Source organism: Arachis hypogaea, chromosome 10 (assembly GCF_003086295.3).
Source record: "Arachis hypogaea cultivar Tifrunner chromosome 10, arahy.Tifrunner.gnm2.J5K5, whole genome shotgun sequence".
In the NCBI taxonomy this organism is placed as follows: Eukaryota; Viridiplantae; Streptophyta; class Magnoliopsida; order Fabales; family Fabaceae; genus Arachis; species Arachis hypogaea.
The window spans coordinates 91397415-91416436 of record NC_092045.1 but is presented as its reverse complement, the minus strand read 5'-3'; positions in this window follow the sequence as shown (position 1 = coordinate 91416436).

Here is a 19022-nt window from a genome sequence, read left to right as displayed (position 1 = left end):
ATATTATGAAAAGTGGGTTTGAGTTTAATTTAGTTGTTAGTAATAGTTGTTAACTAAATTCTGAGTGTCCAATTAATTGTAGAATTAAGCTAAATGTATTTATTTTAAAAATTAAAAAACTGACCTCTCTATTTTATACGAAATTGTAGAAAACATCCAACAAAAATAAAAATTTTTATTCTCACGCTACTTGGCTAACCGGTACGCCAAAAACGTTTTTGGCATTTCGGTGCGCTAACAGCTTCAGTGTACCGAATCCGTGCCCGTAAGAGTTAGATAGAGGAGCGGGATTGGTTTTGTCTTCTATTGCTATATTTAAAGTTAGTTAATGTTATCCAAAATTTTACATTGCTGATAAAAAAAATTTAAGTATAAAATATGTTTTTTTAATATTTTAAAATTTTTTAAAATTATTTTTAATGTTTAATTTAATTTTATTTTATTCTTAATATTTTAATAAATATTAATTATATTCCTGTTGTTAATTTTTAAACAGTCAATAAATAGTCAATTATTTTCTTTTAATTTTATTCTTAACCAAATTTTTAATTTTAACTCCAGTCTACTCAAAAATTCTAATTTAATCCCAAACGTATTTGATCTCGTTCTCCATCATTACTTTCTCGTTAAATTAAAAATTTTTGAGTGGATTGAGATTAAAATTAAGGTTTTAGTTAAGGATAAAATTGGAAAAAAATAATTGACTAATTATTAACTGTTTAAAAAATTGACAGTAGTAATAAAATTGAAATTTATTGAAACGTTAAGGATAAAATTAAATCAAATTAAATGTTAGGGATAATTTTAAAAAAAATTTGAAAATATTAGAAACAAAAAGCATATCTTACCCAAACCTTAAAAAATATTGATGATAAATAAGTTTTCAAAAAATTTAAAAATACAATAAAAATAGATATTAAATATATATTCTAAAAATAAACTTTAGAAATTAGATTTTCATACAATATTTTACAACTATTATTAGAGGAAAAAATGGACAAAAATACACATAAAATTCACACAAAAAATACAATTACGCCTCAACTATTTAATAAGTTATGTATACACAAATATAACGGTCCGGTAGTCACATCCACTATTTCAACAAAGAAAATGTGTCTCCGCTAATAAAAGTGCACACCTGTAACAAATTTTTTTCCATCTAACACTATGTTCATTAGTGATATAATTTTTTGGTGACAAGTTGGATATTTAACCTTAAATTTTAATTTTTAAATAAAAAAATTTACCTCCATCATCCCTTCCTGCAACAGCACAAATTAAAAAATTTTTGAAACCCTAACAGAGAAAGAAGATGGCACAATACAACAAGTTCCAATACAACCTAAAACAGAGAATGATTTGGTTATCTTAATGATAAACAAAAACTTTTGATTAGTTATGATGTTGGAATTGTTGATTGATGTGTTTTGTATTTTAATTATTACTTTTTGGATTTATTTAAAATTGGCATAAACTAGGAGATAAATTTTCATTAATTCAATGAAAATTACACAATAAGCATAGTCTTGCAAATGAATTGCACTCCAAATTTCACTTTTGAACAATTACTGTAACGTGAAAATTCAGGTGAAGTCGACTTCACGTGAAGTTGATATCTTAGAACCGTTAAATGAAAATTTAGTCAAATCATCTAACGTTCTCCGGTATCAACTTCACGTGAAGTTGACTGCACCTGAGTTTCCACCTTACCCTAAACAAATCACAATTTTCCAACCCTAAGCAAATACTCATCATCATTTTCTTAATGCACTTTAACTCTTTTTTAATGTGACTAATTGTGGTATGCTATTTTTTCACATCTTCAACTTTTTTTGTTGTATCAACAATAAATTCTTTCTTCTTTGCACGTGACTCATTCCATGAGTTTTTTTCACTTTTTTTCTAAATTCTTATTTTTTTTTACTTTTTTCAATTTCATCAACCCATATAAAATATTTATATCTTGTTCAACCTTTTAAGTAGTTTGGGCAAGTAGAGGAGGAGAAAAATAAGTCATAGAATAAAAAAAAGTATAAAAAAACGTAATGCCATAATATATCTCCCACAGAAGAAATTGAAAAAACAACCTTTCAGAATTCAAATTCATTCTATAGACTTAAGCATCTTGCAGGAAGCCCATGCAAGCACTTAACATTGTTATAGTCAAACTTCTTCTTCTTGTTCCTTGGTAACAAAGATGACAAACTAATAGAAGTGTTGCCACAATAAAAAATATTACTCTCTTCTTTCGTTGCATTGTGCCATCTTTTTCTATTAAAGTTCCAAAAATTTTACCAATTTGTGCTGCTGGAAGAAGGGACAATGGAAGTAAATTATTTTATTTAAATATTAAAATTTAACATCAAACATTCACCTTGTTAGTAAAGAACCACATCACCAATGAATCTAATGTCAGGTTGGACGAAATTGTTACTTGTGTGTATTTTTTCTAATGGAGACACACTTTTATTGTCGTAGTGGTGGATGTGACCACCACGGCATTATATTTGTCTGTACACATGACTTATTAAATGTTCAAGCGTAATTATGTCATTTGTGTGAACTTTTGCTTGTATTTTTGTCTATTCTTTTTTATTAGAAAAATGAGATCTTTTATTTCTTAAAATTTAGTAATTTTATGTCAAGTGAATTCTTATAAAAAAATATTTTAGTGTGAATAACTATATTTTTTTGAAAAATAAAAAAAATTTGGGATCAAATCTTGTTTCGATTTTTTTTGTGAGCTTTTTAAATATTTGTTCAGATATTGCCACAAAAATTCGGATAAAATGGATAAGTCGTATGCTAAATACAAAAAAATTTTTAGTCACTTACAACAATATAATATTCATTGGTTACTTTTGTCGCATTTTCAAATAATTCAGAGACGGTTTTGTCGATAACGTCTTTCGGAGACTTTTTGGTAAACAACAAAATCTTTTGGATACCGAATCGATAGCCCTTTGAAATTATATTGTCATACTTTCTTTAAATGTACATAAATAGTTATTTTAATACTCAAAAAAATCTAATTCTAATAAAATAGATCTTAATTTTTATTTTTGACAAGATAAACCTTCAAATATCAATTCTGTTGGACAAAATAATCTAAACATTCAGAATTGATTTGTCTATTTTGTCAAAAAATAATATTTGAGATTGATACACCACTATTTCGTGGTACATTTTGTTCCTAATTTAGGTGGATTCTATCCACTTTTCCCACATTTATCCAATGAAATAGCATGGTTTCATGATTGTCTCCTAAATTGTGTTTAAGTGTGAAAACATATTTTTTAGGCCTTTAATTAGTTAATTTTAATTCACCTTTGATTTCACTAGATGTCTTGATATATTTGTTAGTGAATTCAGAGTGGAAAGGCTAGGAATGGATCAAATGGGGTGCAGAGGAAAAGCATGCAAGTGGAAAACTCATGGAAAACAAGGATTTGGAATGCTGAGATCGACACGCACGCGTGAATTTGAAGTTGCACGGTGACGCGTACGCATACATGACGCATACGCGTGGATGGAAAATTGCCAAGCGACGCGTACGCGTGAACCACGCGTACGCGCCGATTCTCGCACGTGACTTCATTAAAGTGAAAACGCTGGGGACGAATTCTGGGCTTTCCAGACCCAAATCCAACTTATTTCTGATGCTATTAAACCCAAGGATTGAAGGAGTTAGTTACCAATTAGCACATAGTTTAGTTTTAACATGCTTTAGTTAGTTTCTAGAGAGAAAAGCTCTCTATTCTCTCTAGAATTAAGATTAGGTTTAGATCTAGATCTACTTCTTCTACTTCTTCTCTTTTGCTTTGATTTTCCTTTTTCATCTTTAATTGTTCTCTTGTAGTTGTAGCATTCTACTTCTCTTGTAATTCTTTTGTATTGTTAGTTGTAGTTTATGAATTCTTAGATCTACATTTTCTTTCAATGCAATTTATTGATTTCATGTCTTTTAATGATTGCTTTAGTTTTCTATTGTTGATCTCTTGTCTTGATTAGTTGTAGTTCCTTTAATCCTTGCAATTTATGATGTTTGCTTTTATTGCCTTTTATGTGTTTGATGAAATGCTTCTTCTAGTTATGAGTTAGGTTTTCCTTCTCTTGCCTTAGGTTGAGTAATTAGTAACTCTTGAGTTATCAAATCTTTTGTTGATTGATAATTGAAAGTTGTTAATTGATTTGAATTCCACTAACTCTAGTCTTTCCTTAGGAGTTGACTAGGACTTGAGGAATCAAATTGATTTATCCACTTGACTTTCCTTCATAGTTAGAGGTTGACTAAGTGGGAGCAATGGACAATTGATGTCACAATTGAGGATGATAATGAGGATAAGACTTCTAGTTCTCATACCTTGCCAAGAGCTTCTCTAGTTGTTAGTTTAATTATTGCAATTTACTTTTCTTATTCTCTTATTCAAACCCCAAAAATACTTGTCCCATAACCAATAGCAAGAACACTTCCCTACAATTCCTTTGAGAGACGACCCGAGGTTTGAATACTTCGATTTATTTTTATAGGGGTTTGTTACTTGTAACAACCAAATTTTTGTATGAGAGGATTCTTTTTAGTTTAGAAACTATACTTTCAATGAGAATTAATTTGTGAAATTCTATACCACACAAAAATCCACTCATCAAAATGGCGCCGTTGCCGGGGAGTTGCAATTGCGTGCCTTGTTATTGGTTATTGTATATATGTGAATATTGTGAATATGTTTGCCTTTTGCTTCTTTGTTAGTTCTTGGTAGTTGTAGGAGTTTGTTCTCTTTATTTGTTACTAGTTTTGTTTTTATTTTCCCCTTGCTATCATGAATTCTCACTTTGGCTATGAGTTTGGTTCTAACTATGTTGTAGGAATTGGGAGTTACAATGAGGATGTGCATCAATGATGAGACAATCAAAGGTGGGAGGAGGCTCAAGCATATGATCAATCCTCTTGGCAACAACCTCCACCAATGCATTATGAACAAGAGCCATTCTATGATGCATACCAATCAAATGGCTATGGTGATCCTCCTTGTGACTATCAAGAACTACCACCATATGCCTGCGAGCCACACCCTCAACATAGTCATCAACCATACTCACAAGCTCCTTTCCACCAAACACCTTCATATGACCCTAATTCATATCCACAATACCAACCACCTTTTGAGCCATATGAACCATATATGGAACTACCACGATATCAATACTTCCAAGAACCACCTCCTTCATACCATTACCAAGATGAACTACCTCCAATGTATACTAATTTTCAACCACAAGATGAATTCTATCCTCCACCACAACCCTCCATGGAAAAGTACTCATGTCTGTTGATCCAAGAGCAATGTGATCTCACTTATGCTTGCAAAGTGGAACAAGAATCAAGAGATCACCTCAAGGAGACAATAGATCGACTTCAAGCAACCATCCGTCAAAAGATAGACTCATGGGATTCATGTCACGAGCAAAACGTGTTCAAGGATGATTGTGGAGGAGCAACCATGGAGTATGTTGTGCAACGAGTGGAAACATTGGAGAGTGTTGAACAACCACAACCCAACCAAGAAGAACCACCTTCCTATTATGATCCCTTCCTCCAAAATAATGAACCCTCCTATCCACCCCAAGCCCCGATGGATGATTCTCTCACTTTGCTACTTCAAGGGCAAAGAGAAATACAAAGGGAGGCACTAGAATCCATAGCCGCCTTGAATGAGGTGATAAACTGATTAGCCTCCCAATGCTTGAGCACTCAAGGAACTCCCATGGCCACATGTGGAGAGTCGGTTGAAGAGCATAGCATGAAGGAGAGATTGGAAACTTCGGTGGAAAATGAGGATTGTTGTTTTGTATTGAAACAATTGGAGGAACCTATGATTGATGAAGACAAGGAAGAAGTGGTTGAGGATTTAGGAGATGTAGAGTCTCCATGGGAATCTAAGGTCATAGAAAATCCCTCCAACAAGATTGAAGTTGATGTTGAGTAGGAAAGTGCACATTCTCCAAAGCATTTCCCATATGAAGAATTGGATGGGATAGAGCGAGAATTAAGTTCCCTTGGAATTGAAGATCAAGCATCAAATCTTCTTGGTGAAGAAGATAAAATTGATGAACAAAGGGTTGAATTTGAGAAATCTCGTGAGGAGGTGGAGGTCCTTAGAAAAAGGAGGACGGGATACGCTTTGTCAAGACTGTTGGGAGCTTCTTTGCCTAGGTTGTCATCTACTTTTACGTTTGAGTGGGTAAAACTCATCTCTATTAGCTTTATTGTCCCACTTGAGTATGGCTTGCTTGAAAAGGATGGTCAACTTAGGATGCTTTGCGGGATGAAGCGTAAGAGGAAGATGTTTAGTGGATGGCGTTGCAAATCAAGGATCATTTTGGTTGATACTTCAAGGATTAGTTGCAAGGGTTGGGCTAGTGCTCAAGTAGATGGGTCAAGAAGGTTGGTATTACCTTGAGAATTCCTCTTGCTTGCCACCTGGATGGATTAACGATGATCAACTTGAAGACAGGTGTGAAAATAAAGTGTGGGATTCTGGATTACAAGATGTGGATCAATTTTGGGAGCCCATGGTTTGTGAAGAATCCCATCAAAGCTTGGAGACATTAATTTTGAAGAATGGAGCTTATTGGAGAATCAAGCATTGGTGGATGTTCAAGGATGGATTCAAGCACAAGCCACCTTGATGAGGAGCTCCCCATAAGTCCAACTTAAGGACAATAAATGAAAGTGTTAGGTGGGAGACACCCCACCATGGTAACATATTTTCATTTTTCTCTTTTGTAAATATTGGTAAAATTAGTTTAATTTCAAGTTTTATTGAATTGTTGAGTTTAGTTGATAGGCTAGTATGTTGAATATGGTTTTATGGTGTTTTGGTAGTTGTTTGGAGGTTTGGAATGCTTGGTTTGGTGCAAGAACGTGGAAAATTTTTGAAAAACAGAGCACCAACCCATGCGTACGCGTGCCCCACGCATACACGTGACCCCAAGCTTTTCGACAATCCACGCGTACGCGTGACCCCAAGCTTTTCCAAAAACAAAAGTTAGAATTTATTTTGTCAGAATCAGACTTGTTCTTTTCTTTGTGACAAATCACCCAAAAAAAAACAATTTAGTTACTGTTCCTTTAATTTTTATTTACTCTTATTGTAGGTTTTTTTAAATAAATAAAATAGATCATATATTCTTTACTTCCACTTTTGTGTGGGAGTACCATTAACCCATTTAAAAATATGACAAATTGAATCCCATTTTTTTTGAAAAAATTAATAATTAAAATTTTGTCTCTTTAGTTTTATTTTTTACACTTTTTTTCTTTCCTTTTAATCATAATTTCAGATATGAGAGAGATGTCCCTACTAAGATTTTTTCACTAATGTTCATGTTCTCGTCTCATCTCTGTGGCTACCACTGGTTGTCGTTACCTGCACTCAGCATCGCCACCACTCCTTCTACTACTGCCACACCACACTTTCTGGTTCCTCTATGTCGTTGTGCTTCATCTCTGCGCTTGTAGACTACTGATGACCAGAATTCACTTCTCCTTTCAAAAATTAGTGAATTAGTTCTTTTGGCAAGCGCACCAAAATTATCGCCAAGTAATAACCCACAGTGGAGTGGGATCGTATCCACAGAGATTGGCAAATCCAAGCAGCTTTAATTGATTGATGAATTAGTTAAGCAGATCAATAAGATTGTGAAGTGCAGAATTGTAAGTGAAGACATAAATGTAAATGACTAGAATATAAAAAAAAGCAATAAAGTACAGAAATGGAAATTGCAGAATGTAAAGTGCTGAATCATAAATGACTTGAATGTAAATGGGAGTGGGGAATTTCTGAATGTAAAATTAAGCTGTAAAGAAATGGATAGATAAGAATGGGGAAATTCATTGAGATTGGGAGATGTTGTCTCTTTAGATCAAATCTAGCTTATATCCTCTTCAATCATGCAACTCATTGACCTCTTGGCAATCATGATTGATTGAGCCCCAATTCCTTGGTGACTCAATCTCTCAGATCTTGATCAATAGCCAATTCCTTGGTCTAATTGTTCATGAAGAGAGATATGCTTGGTCCCTGATTATACCACACACCCTCATAGGCCCAGGTAGAAGGGGGATTATATGTCACGTATCCCATTACCAAAACCCAGATTCTACTCAAGTGTGAGAAGGAATTTCAAACATGGTTTCATGTTTCCTTTCCCAAGGTTCCCATGAAACCCAAAGCATTCAATCTCTTTCCCAAGATAATTGAACACTAAGCATTAATAACGAAATTCCTTCTAGCGAATCAAAGAGAAAATGAAGAGAAGAAGAATTTCACTATTATCAATCCATCAAGTACAACAGAGCTGCCTCTCTCAATGAGAGGGAAGTTAGCTACTCATAGCTTGAAAAGTACTCAAAAGTGGAGTGTAAAAGTGGATCTAGAACTAACTGCTTAACCCCTCTTCAGTACTCCTTGGGGGTATTTATACTACTCCTAGTAATAAAAATAAAAGAATTACAAAAGTTAAAAAGGGAAAATTACACTTTGGAGGGAAAGAAAACACTCAATAAGCTTGACTTCTTAGCTGGCGTGTGGCTGGCGCTCCACCGGCATGTCACGTGCCCTTCAAACTAGCTTGGCATGCCACGCTCAATCCTTCAAGTGGCACGCTTGTCTCTCTATCAACCTTGGCGTGCCACGCCTTCGAACTCAAGTGGCACGCCATAGTGGAATTCTTGTGTTGGTGTGCCACGCCTTCGAGCTCAAGTGGCACGCCCTTTGCTTTTTCCACTTTCCTTTGCCTCTAGAAACTTGAACTGGCATGGCACGCCCAGGGTCTGGCGTGCCACGCCCTTGTTGTGTGCTTGGCTATGCTCCTCTGGAAAGTTACACTAGTGTGGCACGCCCAGGGTTTGGTGTGCCACGCCCCTTTGTGAGTGAATGGTTCATCTGTTTGGCATGCCACGCCACGAACTCAAGTGGCACGCCCCAATGCTTCTTTGCCCTCTGAATGACACTGGCGTGCCACGCCTGGTTGCTCAAGTGGCACGCCTAAGTGAAGAATAGTGAATGGCATGCCACGCCTTCGATACCAAGTGGCACGCCCCATGTAATTGGCCTCTTCCATCCTCTCTGAAAACTTATACCAGTGTGCCACGCCTAAAGGTTGGCGTGCCATGCCCATGATCTTGTCTTGTTCCAGTAGTTGGCGTGCCATGCCTCGGCCTTCAAGTGGCACGCCATAGTGACATGCTCGGATTGGCGTGCCACGCCTTCGACACCAAGTGGCACGCCCAGTCCTTGCTCATGTTATCTTGTGCATTGGTGTGCCACGCCTGGTTGCTCAAGTGGCACGCCTAAGTGAGGTTGAGAGGATGGCATGCCATGCCTTCGTCTTCAAGTGGCACGCCCAGTCTTCAATTGCCTTCAGCCCCTTCTCTGGATCAGTGTACCAGCGTGCCACGCCATGCTGCTCAAGTGGCATGCCCATGTATTTGTGCATTCTTCAAGCTTGGCGTGCCACGCCTGGTGATGCGGTATTTTACAACCTACACTATTTACCGGCAAGTGCACCGGGTCGTACCAAGTAATACCTTACGTGAGTAAGGGTCGATCCTACGAGGATTGATGGATTAAGCAACAATGATTGATTGATTGGCTTAGTTAGGCAAGCAAAAATTGGTTCAGAGTTATCTATTTTTCTGGATTAACTTTTCTTACTAACTATTTTAATTATGTAGGATTTAATTTATGGCAAACTATATGTGACTAGACCCTAATTCCTTAGACCTTCCTAGTCTCCTCTAAAATTCATTAACTGCCAATTCCTTGGTCAATTAATTCCAATTAGAGGGTAAAAATCAATTTTCAGTTTATATGCCACAAAAATTCTAATTACCCAAAAATAAGGGGATTATATGTCACGTATCCCATTAAATCCAAATAATTAAAATTTAGGAGAATATGTTTTCAAGCTGTTGTTCAAGTAAAGAGCTTTTCCAAGTTTTATAAGAACTCAAATAGAAAGAGGTCATACTTCCGTTCCACCCAAATTCATAAGATAAAGAACGAAAACAATTCTTAAATATAAATCCAAAACATAAATTAAAATAGAAAAAGTAATAAAATCAATCTATACAAATGGATAGAGCTCCTAACCTTAACAGTGGAGGTTTAATTACTCATGGAATGTAGAATGTAAATTTGTATAGAATTCCCTAATGGAATCCCTCTAATGTAATGTAATGTCTGAATAGAAGAGAAGTAATTAATTTAAAATCCAATTATCTAAAAATAAAAATAATATCTTTTTCTATAAGATAAGATTTGAATTTAAATTCGAATTAATTTACAGATCTTCAGTTGATGGGTGGGGACCACTTGCTTTGTCCATTCTGCAGCTTCTAATTTGTGTTTTCTGGGCTGGAAAGTGGGTCAAAACAGCCCAGAAATCACCCCTAGCGTTTTCTGTATTATTGCAGATCACGTATGTGACGCGTCCGCGTCGTCCACACGCTCGCGTTATTTGTGCATATTCCAGTCAACGCGTTCGCGTCAAGCACGCGATCGCGTAATTGCGATTTCTCCATTCCGCACGGTCGCGTGAGCCATGCGTCCACGTCGGTCTTCGCTGGTCATCTCTTTGGTTTCTTCTTTTTCTCTGCAGAAACTTCATCAAATCCCTCCAAATGCTACCTGAAATAAATAAAATTGCACAAAACTCAAATAGCATCCATAGTGGCTAAAATATAATTAATTCTTAATTAAACTTAACAAATTAGATGCAAATTCACTAGAAAAAGATAGACAAGATGCTTACGCATCACAACACCAAACTTAAACTGTTGCTTGTCCTCAAGCAACCAAAACTAATATAAGCTCAGGATGTGAATTTGCATAAGAATAAGAGTTCGATTAAGCTCATGTCTCTTTTTATAATGGGGTTTATAATTGTAATCCTGGATAGGTTTGGCATCTCGCTCTCCTTTGAATCAGAAGAATGTTAATGTCATTCAGAATTAGAATCCGAATGATATTATGAATTCTTTGATCTTTACATTTCAGTTTAATCTTTGAACACAGCAAAATTTACTTTAATTTATTTTTCTTTGGTGCTTTGCACCTTGAGCCTAGCCGTGACTTTAAATGTTTTGTCTCAAGAGTTACTTGACACAAAAACACCACAAGCACTTAACTGGGAAACTCCCTTTGAGTTCTGATTTTTCTTTCAGTTACTCCCAGACAGTGGTGCTCAAAGCCTTTGGCATACTCTGTTAAACGCACTTGGTCTTGACTCTAAGTGTTCTGTCTCAAGGATTACTTGACACAATCACACCACAAGCATATGACTAGAGAAACAACTCTTTGAGCTTTTAATCATGTCCGACCTCCCTAGTCATTGATGCTCAGAGCCTTGGACCTTGCTTTTATTTTATTTTATTTTAATTTTTTTCGCTGTTTCTTTTGCTTTTATTTATTTCAGAGAAGGCATAATAATTCTCTAAATTCCTGTTCCTTATACATCAACATCCCTTGATTCAAATTCAAATATACATTGTTCATATCATGCATTAAAAGAAATTAAAAAAAAATACCACCACATTTAAGTAAATAAGACTATTCTTAAAATTAAACTCAATTTTTCATGCAATACATCACTTCTTTTTCTTTTCTTTTTAGATTCAAGTTCAGTGAGTGGTACATGAAACATCTTTTTAGCATTAAAGCAATTAAAAGAAAACTAATCCTATGATTCTAACTAATAAAAGATCATGCAACAAACAAAACAAAATAGCAGAAAACCGGAACATAACATAGAAAAAGAGGGAGGAATAAAAAGTGAAAGGAACTCAACCACCTTAGTTATCCTAGCGGTCGCTTTATTCTTCAGGTTGTGCTCCTCAGTGACGATGATTCACCTCCCTTTTGGTGCCATAGGATTAAACGAAAAAAACTTTTAACCGAAGCGTCAACACCAAACTTAAAGGTTTGCTTGTCCTCAAGCAAAGAAGAACTGAAAAATAGAAAGAGATAAATTAATAAGAAGAAAGAAAAAGAAGAGGATAAAAGAATAAGAGAGAATAAGGATTGGGAGAGAGAGAGAAAGAAAACTGGGCGGTGCAAGCGATGTGAACGCGTGTAGCTGATGAACGGATAATTTATACGCTTTTTGGCATTGTTTTTAGTATGTTTTTAGTATGTTTTAGTTAGTTTTTATTATATTTTTATTCACTTTTTTGGACTTTGCTATGAGTTTTTGTGTTTTTCTGTGATTTCAGGTATTTTCTGGCTGAAATTGAGGGACCTGAGCAAAAATCTGATTCAGAGGCTGAAAAGGACTGTAGATGCTGTTGGATTCTGACCTCCCTGCACTCGAAGTGGATTTTCTGGAGCTACAGAAGCCTAATTGGCGCGCTCTCAACGGCATTGGAAAGTAGACATCCTGGGCTTTCCAGCAATGTATAATAGTCCATACTTTGCTTGAGATTTGATGGCCCAAACTGGCGTTCCAAATCAGCTCAAAACTGCCCAGCGTTCAACACCGGAACTGGCACAAGAATGGGAGTTAAACGCCCAAACTGGCACAAAAGCTGGCGTTTAACTCCAAGAAAAGTCTCTACACATGAAAGCTTCAATGCTCAACCCAAGCACACACCAAGTGGGCCCGGAAGTGGATTTTTATGTAATTTACTCATTTCTGTAAACCCTAGGCTACTAGTTCTCTACAAATATGACCTTTTACTATTGTATTTTCATCTTGGTTCTTCTGGTTCCCTCTCTGGGGCCGAAGCCAATGATTACTATTATCACTTATGTATTTTCAACGGTAGATTTTCTACACACCATAGATTAAGATGTGGAGCTCTGCTGTACCTCGAGTATTAATGCAATTACTTTTGTTCTTCTATTCAATTCAGCTTATTCTTGTTCTAAGATATTCATTTGCACCCAAGAACATGATGAATGTGATGATTATGTGACACTCATCATCATTCTCACTTATGAACGAGTGCCTGACAACCACTTCTGTTCTACAAGCAAACAAGGCTTGAATGTTTATCTCTTGGATCTCTTGATCGGAATCTTCGTGGTATAAGCTAGAATTGATGGCGGCATTCAAGAGAATCCAGAAGGTCTAAACCTTGTATGTGGTATTCTGAGTAGGATTCAATAATTGAATGACTGTGACGAGCTTCAAACTCCTGAAGGCTGGGCGTTAGTGACAGATGCAAAAGAATCAATGGATTCTATTCCAACCTAATTGAGAACCGACAGATGATTAGCCGTGTCGTGACAGGGTGCGTTGAACATTTTCCCTGAGAAGACGGGATTGTAGCCACTGACAACAGTGATGCTAAACATACAACTTGCCATGGAAAGGAGTAAGAAGGATTGGATGAAGACAGTAGGAAAGCAGAGAGACGGAAGGGACAAAGCATCTCCATACGCTTATCTGAAGTTCTCACCAATGAATTACATAAGTATCTCTATCTTTATGCCTTATTCGTGAATCATCCATAACCATTTGAATCTGCCTGACTGAGATTTACAAGATGACCATAGCTTGTTTCATACCAACAATCTCCGTGGGATCGACCCTTAATCGCGTAAGGTTTATTACTTGGACGACCCAGTGCACTTGCTGGTTAGTTGTGCGAAGTTGTGATAAAGAATTGAGATTGTAATTGAGCGTACCATGTTGATGGCGCCATTGATGATCACAATTTCGCGCACCAAGTTTTTGGCACCGTTGCCGGGGATTGTTGAGTTTGGACAACTGACGGTTCATCTTGTTGCTTAGCTTAAGTATTTTTTTTCAGAGTTCTTAAGAATGAATTCTAGTGTTTCAAGGTGATGTTCTTATCATCACCAAAGCTGATTGATTTTCATCAATTTAGCTCTTGAATGCAATGTCCTGCTGAAGCTTGGTTAGCCATGTCTAATTCCTTTAGACTAAAGCTTTAGACTAACGTTGCATGATTCCTGAAATTCTCATTAAGAATTTTGATACCTTTATTTTCTTTTCCACTTAATTTTCGAAAAATCCAAAAAAATTACAAAATCATAAAAATAAAAAAATATTTTATGTTTCTTGTTGAGTCTAGTGTCTCATTTTAAGTTTGGTGTCAATTGCATGTTTCTATTTTTCTTGCATTCATGCATGTGTCTTCATTAATCTTCAAGTTGTTCTTGATGATTTCCTTGTTCTGATCTTTAAATTCTCTTTTCTTGAGTGTTTTGTTGTTTTTCATATGCATTCTCATTTTGTTAGTGCCAATGGTATACAAATTGCTAAGTTTGGTGTCTTGCATGCATTGTTATTTGATTTTAGTTACATTTTGATTATTAAAAATCCGAAAAAATTTTTAATTTGTGTATTTTCAAGTCAATAATACAGAGAATTGAAGATTCAGAACATACAGCAGAGGAATTACACAGAAAAAGCAGGGCGTTCAGAACGCCCAGTGAGGAAGGCAAACTGGCGTTTAAATGCCAGCCAGGGTGCCTGGCTGGGCGTTTAACGCCCAAAAGGGTAGAGCTTTGGGCGTTAAACGCCAGAATGTGCACCATTCTGGGCGTTTAACGCCAGGATGGCACAAGAGGGAAGATTTTGTTTTTAATTCAAATTTTTTTCAAGTTTTCAAAATTTTTTCAAAATCAAATCTTTTTCAAATCAAATCTTTTCAATCAAATCTTTTTCAAAATCAATTTTTTTCCATTTTCAAAAATACTTGCTATCAATTAATGATTTGATTCAACATTTCAAGTATGTTGCCTTTTCTTTTGAGAAAGGTTTAATGTTTGAATCATATCTTTTCTTGTTAGCCAAGTCATTAATTTTTAAAATCAAATCTTTTTAAATTGTTTTTCAAATCATATCTTCTCAACCATATCTTTTTAAAACTATATCTTTTCAATCATATATTTTTCTCACATCTTTTTCAAAATAGTTTTCAATCATACCTTTTTTATTTCTAATTTCAAAATCTTTTTCAAAAATCACTTGATTTCTTTTCCACTCTTAGTTTTCGAAAATCAATTAGTGCTTTTCAAAATGTTTTTAAAATCTTTTACTTAATTTTTGAAAATTTCTTCCCCTTTTCTCACATCCTTCTATTTATGGACTAACACTCCTCCTTAATGCATAATTCGAACTCCATCTTTCTTGATAAGTTCGAATTCTTCTACCTCTTCCTTCTATTTTTCTTTTCCTCTGACACTTCAAGGAATCTCTATACTGTGACATAGAGGATTCCATACTTTCTTGTTCTCTTCTCTTTCATATGAGCAGGAGCAAAGACAAAAGCATTCTTGTTGAGGCTGACCCTGAACCTGAAAGGACCTTGAAGCGAAAGCTAAGAGAAGCTAAGGCACAACTCTCTGTAGAGGACCTAACAGAAATCTTCAAACAAGAAGAAGACATGGCAGCCGAAAACAACAACAATGCCAACAATGCAAGGAAGGTGCTGGGTGACTTTACTGCACCTACTCTCGACTTCTATGGGAGAAGCATCTCTATCCCTGCCATTGGAGCAAATAACTTTGAGCTTAAGCCTCAATTAGTTTCTCTGATGCAACAGAAATACAAGTTCCATGGACTTCCATTGGAAGATCCTCATCAATTTTTAGCTGAGTTCTTGTAAATCTGTGACACTGTCAAGACTAATGGGGTTGACCCTGAGGTCTACAGACTTATGCTATTCCCTTTTGCTGTACGAGACAGAGCTAGGATATGGTTGGACTCATAACCTAAAGAAAGCCTGAACTCTTGGGAAAAGCTAGTCAATGCCTTCTTGGCAAAGTTCTTTCCACCTCAAAAATTGAGTAAGCTTAGAGTGGAAGTCCAAACCTTCAGACAGAAGGAAGGTGAATCCCTCTATGAAGCTTGGAAAAGATACAAACAATTGATCAGAAAGTGTCCCTCTAACATGCTTTCTGAATGGAGCATCATAGGTATCTTCTATGATGGTCTGTCTGAGCTGTCCAAGATGTCATTAGACAGCTCTGCTGGAGGATCTCTTCATCTAAAGAAGACGCCTGCAGAAGCTTAAGAACTAATTGAAATGGTTGCAAATAACCAATTCATGTACACTTCTGAAAGGAATCCTGTGAACAATGGGACAAATCAGAAAAAAGGAGTTCTTGAGATTGATACTCTGAATGCCATATTGGCTCAGAATAAAATATTGACTCAGCAAGTCAATATGATTTCTCAAAGTCTGTCTGGAATGTAAGCTGCACCAGGCAGTACTAAGGACGCTTCATCTGAAGAAGAAGCTTATGATCTTGAGAACCCTTCAATGGAAGAGGTGAATTACATGGGAGAACCCTATGGAAACACCTATAATTCTTCATGGAGAAATCATCCAAATCTCTCATGGAAGGATCAACAGAGACCTCAACAAGGTTTCAACAACAATAATGGTGGGAGAAACAGGTTTAGCAATGGCAAGCCTTTTCCATCATCTTCTCAGCAACAAACAGAGAATTCTAAGCAGAGCCACTCTGACTTAGCAACCATGGTCTCTGATCTAATCAAAACCACTCAAAGTTTCATGTTTGAAACAAGGTCTTCCATTAGAAACTTGGAGGCACAAGTGGGAGAGCTGAGCAAGAAAATTACTGAACTCCCTCCTAGTACTCCTCCAAGCAATACAAAAGAGAATCCAAAAGGAGAATGCAAGGCCATTAACATGACCCACATGGCCAAACTTGGAGAGGAGGAAGAGGCAGTGATCGCCACTGAGGAAGACCTCAATGGACGTCTACTGGCCTCCAATGAGTTCCCTAATGAGGAACCATGGGAATCTGAGGCTCATAATGAGACCATAGAGATTCCATTGGATCTACTTCTGCCATTCATGAGCTCTGATGAATATTCTTCCTCTGAAGAGGATGAAGATGTCACCGAAGAGCAAGTTGCTAAATACCTTGGAGCAATCATGAAGCTAAATGACAAGTTATTTGGTAATGAGACTTGGGAGAACGAACCTCCTTTGCTCACCAAAGAACTGGATGACTTATCTAGGCAGAAATTACCTCAAAAGAGACAAGATCCTGGGAAGTTCTCAATACCTTGTGCCATAGGCACCATGACCTTCAAGAAGGCCTTGTGTGACCTAGGGTCAAGTGTAAACCTCATGCCTCTCTCTGTAATGGAGAAGCTAGGGATCTTTGAGGTACAAGCTGCAAGAATCTCACTAGAGATGGCAGACAATTCAAGAAAACAAGCTTATGGGCTTGTAGAGGATGTTCTCGTAAAGATTAAAGACCATTACATCCCTGCTAATTTCATAGTCCTAGAAACTGGGAAGTGCATAGATGAATCCATCATCCTTGGCAGACCCTTCCTAGCCACAGCACAGGCTGTGATTGATGTGGACAGAGGAGAATTGATCATTCAAGTGAATGAAGAATCCTTTGTGTTTAAGGCTCAAGGATATCCCTCTGTCACCATGGAGAGGAAGCATGAAGAGCTTCTCTCAAAACAGAGTCAAACAGAGTCCCTACAGTCAAACTCTAAGTTTGGTGTTGGGAGGCCACAACCAAATTCTAAGTTTGGTGTTGAACCCCCACATTCAAACTCTAAGTTTGGTGTTGGGAGGTTCCAACATTGCTCTGAGTATCTGTGAGGCTCCATGAGAGCCCACTGTCAAGCTACTGACATTAAAGAAGCGCTTGTTGGGAGGCAACCCAATGTTATATTTATCTAATTTTCCTTTGTTATTTCATGTTTTCTGTAGGTTGATGATCATGAGAAGTCACAAAATCAATTGAAAAAGCAAAAACAGAATGAAAAATAGAAAGAAAAATAGCACACCCTGGAGGAAGACCTTGCTGGCGTTTAAACGCCAGTAAAGGCAGCAAATGGGCGTTTAACGCCCAGTCTGGCACCATTCTAGGCGTTTAACGCCAGAAAGGGGCACCAGACTGGTGTTAAACACCAGGAAAGGGCAAGTAGCTGGCGTTAAATGCTAGAAATGGGCACCAGCCCGGCGTTTAACGCCAGAATTGGCATAGAGAGCATTTTTGCTCGCCACTTGGTGCAGGGATGACTTTTCCTTGACACCTCAGGATCTGTGGACCCCACAGGATCCCCACCTACCCCACCACTCTCTCTTCTTCACCCATTCACCAATTACCTCAACACTTCTTTCCCAAAAACCCCTCACCTATCAAATCCCATCTTTCTCTTCACTACTCACATCCATCCTTCATAAAATTCCACCTACCTCACCATTCAAATTCAAACCACTTTCCCTCCCAAACCCACCCTTACATAGCCGAACCTTACCCCTCTCTCCACTCCTATATAAACCCATCTTTACCACCTCATTTTCACATAACCTAAACACTACTTCTCTCCCTTTGGCCAAACCACAAAGCCATCTCCATCTCCTTTATTTCATCTTCTTCTACTCTCTTCTTTCTTCTTTTGCTCGAGAACGAGCAAACCTTTTAAGTTTGGTGTGGTAAAAGCATTGCTTTTTGTTTTTCCATAACCATTTATGGCATCCAAGGCCGGATAAACCTCTAGAAAGAGGAAAGGGAAGGCAAAAGCTTCCACCTCCGAGTCATAAGAGATGGAGAGATTCATCTCAAGGGTGCATCAAGACCACTTCTATGAAGTTGTGGCCTTGAAGAAGGTGATCCCCGAGGTCCCTTTCAAACTCAAAAAGAGTGAATATCCGGAGATCCGATATGAGATTCGAAGAAGAGGTTGGGAAGTTCTTACTAACCCCATTCAACAAGTCGGAATCTTAATGGTTCAAGAGTTCTATGCCAATGCATGGATCACCAAGAACCATGATCAAAGTGTGAACCCGGACCCAAAGAATTGGCTTACAATGGTTCGGGGGAAATGCTTAGATTTTAGTCTGGAAAATGTAAGGTTGGCATTCAACTTGCCCATGATGCAAGGAGATGAACACCCTTACACTAGAAGGGTCAACTTTGATCAAAGGTTGGACCAAGTCCTCATAGACATCTGTGAAGAGGGTGCTCAATGGAAGAGAGATT